Below are 6,603 nucleotides of genomic sequence, written 5' to 3' on the forward strand. Positions count from 1 at the left end.
CTGTCTGTCTTTTTAACCGTGTTTGGCCTGTTGCTACCATCCGGCAGAAATGTTGGCTATGTACCCTTTACTGTGTTTATTTTTACAATTTGAAACTACTATTGCCGTTTATGATGGTAACCGGTGTGTGCTTGTTTTCCTGTTGGTAATTTAAAGAATAACTTGGCCAAAACTCCTTTACAGCAAGAGCCATAGCCAGGATTGTATACCCCCCCACCCCACCCCCATGATAATAATAATATTTATTATTATTTTTATTATTATATTTATTTTTTATAATAATAATAATAATATTTCATATAGCCTACTCAGATAAGTTCAATTTACTAACCCTTTTTAAAAAAAAATTAAAACAGCTAGGCTATATTTCCTCCTCTTTACAGTCTTTTTAGTAGGGTTATTCCCTCTCTGTGTTCCACAGGCAATGTTTCGCTGCTGACCTGAAGTGGAAGAATAGTAACAAAAACGAGCAATTTTGTACTAAAAACACAGTAACTTGGAATATATCTACTGACGTCTAATTAAGATAAACGTTCGAGATCGTACTTAGCATACTTATTTTGTCTTAAAGAAGGGATCTCTTGTCCTTAAAGATGGGTTCTCTGAATGAATTGTTTTAAGATAGACTTGAAAATTGTGAACCTATCCTTTAACGTAGCATGACACTTCTCAAATCTAAATGTGATAAAAGTATGAACTTTCAATCAATGTTAATTCCAGTTTAGTTTGTCACCTGTCGTAAGCTCACCGCATTTTATTCTGAGAAAAAATATATTTGTACATACAGTACAGCAAGAAATAGGCTACACTTTAATGTCAATGAGTGAAAAATTAATTAATAAGGGCAGCTTTTCTGCTGTACAACTTTAAGTCAAATATAGCTATTTATCCCATTGTTAACATAAACTTTGTTGCTTTCCGAAAACACTTGTTATTCCACCTGAGACTGTTATGCCAGTTAACCACAGCATACAGCAATTATTTCCATGTACTCCAGGCCCAAGAGGCTCAGATAACAATCTATGGTATCTGTGATCTGAGTGAAATTGTCAACTTATGACATCTGCTGGTTGTATGTTTACCTTATCAAAAACTTGGTGTAAGACGATGAAGTGCTTCATTAAAGACAAGTAAAATAATTTCAGAATCGATACAAAAACTGACAAGCAACCAATGTTAACGACTTTAAAATAGGTGTCATATATTTACTCCTTCTGGTCCTAGTCAGCACTCAGGCAGCAGAGTTCTGAATCAATTATAACTGACTAATTACTTTTTTTTTTGCGTAGACCAGATACGAGAGAATTGTCGGGCCTGCTGGATATTAAAGCATGCATTAGTCTCTCTGTGTAGCTCAGAGAAAGGAATGGCCACACTTTAGCTATAGGCCATATTTTGAGATGATAAAAGGCAGATTGGGTGACATGAGACCGAAGGCTTAGTTCTGAGTTGAAGACGACACCAAGGTTTCTTGCCTGCAGGCTTGACGTAGGTCCTAGAGAATTAGATTTTGTGGCCACTATCTCTCATTTACTCACAGCTGCACAATTTCCTCTCCTGCCAGAAAGAAATGATTAGCTAGCTTGGTAGCCTCCAACAGTTATGGGCAATTTAGGTAAATAATATGTCCATCCATACACACATCTATTCTCTAAACAAACGTGTTTTGTTGAGGGTCAGCGCTCTTTGGCTAACAGGTTGGATACACCTAGGTATGTCTATAGGTAGTCTATCACAAGGCAACCACATGTAGACAGAGAAATACTCACACCTATGGACAATGTACTTTACCTGCCCGTTGACTATGGAAAACTCTTACAGACACAGGGGAACACGGAACATCACACAGAAAGGGCCCAGGCCCAGACAATCAAAGACGACTTGTTTTTGTTAGGCACTAGTGCTAACCACTGCCGTGCCTATATAATGACTGTCCAGTCCAGAATTGCCCCACTGACAGATCACAACACAGACGTGGAAGCCATTGACCCTGTGGCACACCTTACATGACAGGCAGACACTGTGATGGGGCTCTCAAGGTATACTCTCTAAATATGTACCTACACTGTAATATTACACAAAACAAACTTCAAGGCATAATGGTCCTATTCTAAAGTCATATTTTAAAGCGTAATACAATATGTCATCCTAATCAAAATCACAAGGATTTTCTATATATTCCATTGTTTTTTGGTAGTTTTGCAAAAATATGTTGATTTTATAATGTTTACTTTAGAAAACCATGTGCTTTGTTAGTTAACAACATATAGCCCATTAGTTTCTGTAAAAACCTATGCCTGAATACGCAGAGGATGCATTGGAGAAATATCACCCTGCTTAAAATTCAGGCAAACTGCAGTAATGGTGTTTACTTTTGCCTCTTCCCCTACAATAGTCAATAGCAGTCATCAAGTTAATCATGCTTCTGGGTCGAGACATTAGCTGTAAGGAATACTTCACCCCAGAATGATGATTTCTCTATTATTATTAATTCTCAACTTTTTGTGCCATTTAAAAACATTAAAACAAATCAAATTGTGAAGTGAAAGTGAAGCACAAGCTTTTTAAGATGTACATGCATGCCATGTATTTTCACTACAATGTTGCCAAATGCACAGCTTCTGCAAAATATTCCTTATGCTCACTTCTATGTTATTACTGGCCAGGGGTACTGTTTGGCCAACTATATCTTTTACTTGCTAAACCAACTATATTTAAAGGGTATACAATGCAGAAAGTCTTTGAGTTAGTACAATCAGTGAGTGATTGACCACAAATTGTTACTTGCAGACCACAACAGCATCACATGCAACTACAACGCACATACCACAGAGACCTTAATGGGCGTAAAGCAACGGAAAATAATGTTTGGCAAGATGGATACATGCCTACTGTCAAGCCACACCTAATGTTCAAAGCAGACAGGAAAGAAATACAAGCATATACCGTTTACCCATGTTTCGGACAGATCCTTCCTACCTGCCATCCTGGGAATTTGTGAACACAGGGGTCATATAAGTGACAGCAGATTATGACATTTACACACATCTGTGCAAAACCCACATTAAGATGTAAGAGAATCAACAAATGATGAAAATGATTTTGTAATTAAAAATGAGGATGAAAGATTTTACCAATAGTGGACAGGTGAATCAGTATTCACATTCAGTATAACACGGTGTAATGTAAAGGTGAAGGCCTTAGTGTAGAACAGTTCTTAAAATGACAAACAAAAACAAGTACTTAGTATTACCTCTTTACTTTTTTTTGTTACTTTTGGATTAGGAAGTCCTGGACTAAGTAAACAATTTATGTTAGTCTTTGTAAATGTAAACAAGCTTTCAGAAACTGATTTCATAAAACGATTGAGTCGGTTGCTTATGTCACTTGGCTGCTGGTGCATGTTGGGCTTCACTGAATTTGTGTGTGTGTGTGTGTGTGTGTGTGTGTGTGTGTGTGTGTGTGTGTGTGTGTGTGTGTGTGTGTGTGTGTGTGTGTGTGTGTGTGTGTGTGTGTGTGTGTGTGTGTCTTATCTGACAGACAATATTACTCTTAAGCCACCTTGGCCACTTTATAAGTTTAATTTAAGCCTTTGTTTAGTTCTTATTGTTAAGTTAATTCAGATCTACGTCTGAATTCTGAATTGACTTCTTTTAACTTTCATTGAGAAAGATGAATTTTTGTTTAAAAAAATGCTAAATTTTTCCATTACATGTTCCTCCAGCTCCATCTGAAGTCTTTGGTGCACAAAGTCTCTTGGTCATCTTTCTGTTTTGTTTGACAGTCAGAAGACATACAGTACTTATTGAAGGCCACAGAGGACAAGGGTGAAATTATTAATTATGTTTTGTGGTGACATGATCACAAAATAATTATCTGATTATTGTGTTTCAAGGTCAATACTGTTGTAAATGTGAAGGAATTATCTCAAAATATAGGTACACATTTGAACATAACAAGACTGTCGAGATTCTCGTGTGTAATATTCTGCAATCAACAAACCCGTGACTAAAAGTGTGCAACAAATGTTCCAAATGTGTGAAATCATTTAAGCTTTCTTTTCTATTTCTATGACAAGACAGGAGAGAAAGATGTCACTGTGAACCCTCTCAACTTGTTATGTAAGTATCCAGAATATATACAGGAATTGAGCTACTGCACCAATCATTTTAATTCATATGTTGTATTGATTTTTATGTTCTCTGTGTTTCTGTATGTTCCACTTGGTCCTCACCTACCTGTGAACCAACTTAGGAATGTTTCTTATGCAATTCCCCCCATTCATTTGTTCCACCAGTGACTTCACATGTCAACCACATGTTAAAAATGTGTATTATAATAACCCTGTTAACAATACAATAGTTCCACGTTTAGATGTTGCTGTGGTGATGCATCCCTGAACCTCAGTGTTTTCAAAACAACAACCCTATATGTCTGTGATGTTCATCAGTGGTCGATTTATTGAATTAGTTTTCCAAGTGGTTGAAAACTATTATTAACTGTAGGGTTAGGGCTTACTGGCCCAATCAGCTGTTTGAGCATAGTTTCTGTTCCCACATCACAGAGATTTTTCCTTGATTCCAACACTGATCGTTACAGTATATCCTTTGACCACAGGATGGCAGCAAAAGCTTATTTTGTTAGTACGTCTGGCGATGACGTACATGGTATTTAAATTTCTTACACTTTATTTGAAGATTGTGCATCAGCTACTAAAGTGGCTGAGTAGAAGATGGTTAAAGGCATTATATGCAGAGCTATCACTGCCACAGTCAAGGGACTAAACCGGCTGGCCAAACTGACCTGTAAATGATCTTGCATTTCATGTGATTATCGAACAAATAACTTTTTTTCTTTAGATTGTGTTTAAAAGTACATTTATGTTTCCAGTTGAAGTAGTTTTAATCAAATCAGGTGTCGTTGTCCTGGTAGGCCTTCATGGCTCAAAATGCAGAAGCAATCAGATCAAATATGCTTTTTCTCTTCACAAGTGTCCTCACAGGCCTTTTTTCGCTTCAGTCGGTGAATTTAATAGTTTCCATGATGTTGTCCACTGTGGCATAATGTTGAAGCCCCTGCAGAGACACCAGTACTGATGAGTCAAAATAGATCACAAAGATATTGTTTTTTCCCGTAGTTTTTTAATTTAATGGCAGTGCTGGAAGAAGTATATATATATATATATATATATATATATATATATAAACATACTAGTACAGACCAAAAGTTTGGACACACCTCTCTCATTCAAATGCGTTTCCTTTTATTTTTCATGACTATTTACATTGTAGATTCTCACTGAAGGCATCAAAACTATGAATGAACACATATGGAATTATGTACTTAACAAAGAAGTGTTAAATAACTGAAACATATGTCTTATATTTTAGATTCTTCAAAGTAGCCACCCTTTGCTTTTTTATTAATAAGGGAAAAAAATCCACTAATTAACCCTGACAAAGCACACCTGTGAAGTGAAAACCATTTCAGGTGACTACCTCATGAAGCTCATTGAGAGAACACCAAGGGTTTGCAGAGTTATCAAAAAACAAAGGGGTGGCCACTTTGAAGAATCTAAAATATAAGACTATATTTTCAGTTATTTAATTTCATTTTTGTTGTTCATAATTACATATGTATATTTTTTTTCTAGAAATCATTACAATGTAAATAGTCATGAAAATAAAGAAACACATTGAATGAGAAGGTGTGTCCAAACTTTTGGCCTGTACTGTATATTCATAAACTTAAAAGTCCCTGTTATATTTGTTATATTTATATATGTATTATTATATATGTTAGATACATAGCAACGCTTATATTGTGGTATTGTTTACACCTTGTTAGGCTAAATGTGGTCTTGGACACACATACTAGCTTTGCCAGGTGTGTTTATATGTCTCGGGCATAGACTGTAAAAGATAATTGATGGAGCTTCCGGGTCTGAAAAGTGAAGCCAATGCAGAAGTGCCTTAAACCTGCATTCTAATTTCCAGGAGGGGACGACTCCACTGGTTGCAAAAAGAAGTCAGCTTTTGTAGAAGTCTATGAGAAAATGACCCTACTTCTCAATTGATTTATTACCTCAGTAAAATTTCAATCATTTCATGTCTTCTTCAATACAGCATGTTCATTTTGTATATTATGGACCTATTTATTTTAAAATAGATGGTAAAACAGGGGACGCTTTAGCGCTACATGCCGACCTGTCAATCACAGAGGCTTAGCAATATGTAGCCATGGCCCTGTGTTTGCAGATTTTCTTTGTACTGCTCCACATGCAGATAAAAAAAGCCGGTAAAAATCTGCCCGATGACTGGCTTCAGCCGGTTGAAAATCGGAAACTTTTCCTCTCTAACATTTAGCTTAGTGCAGTGCCATTGCAACCCTAGATGACACTGGCTCAGCTGCTTCATCCTCCCCAGCTCCACCCTCTCGCCCCAAAAGTCACCACGTCCGGTTTAAAAAAAGCCAAGATGGCGATGTCTAAATTGACAAAGTCAAGGCTTCAAAATGGTAGTCCACTGCTGCTAGTACATTGTTTTTACAGTCTATGGTCTATGGCCAGGGCCTCCCCACTTTACGGCCCTGGCCCGATTTGGC

Source organism: Perca fluviatilis, chromosome 2 (assembly GCF_010015445.1).
Source record: "Perca fluviatilis chromosome 2, GENO_Pfluv_1.0, whole genome shotgun sequence".
Lineage (NCBI taxonomy): Eukaryota > Metazoa > Chordata > Actinopteri > Perciformes > Percidae > Perca > Perca fluviatilis.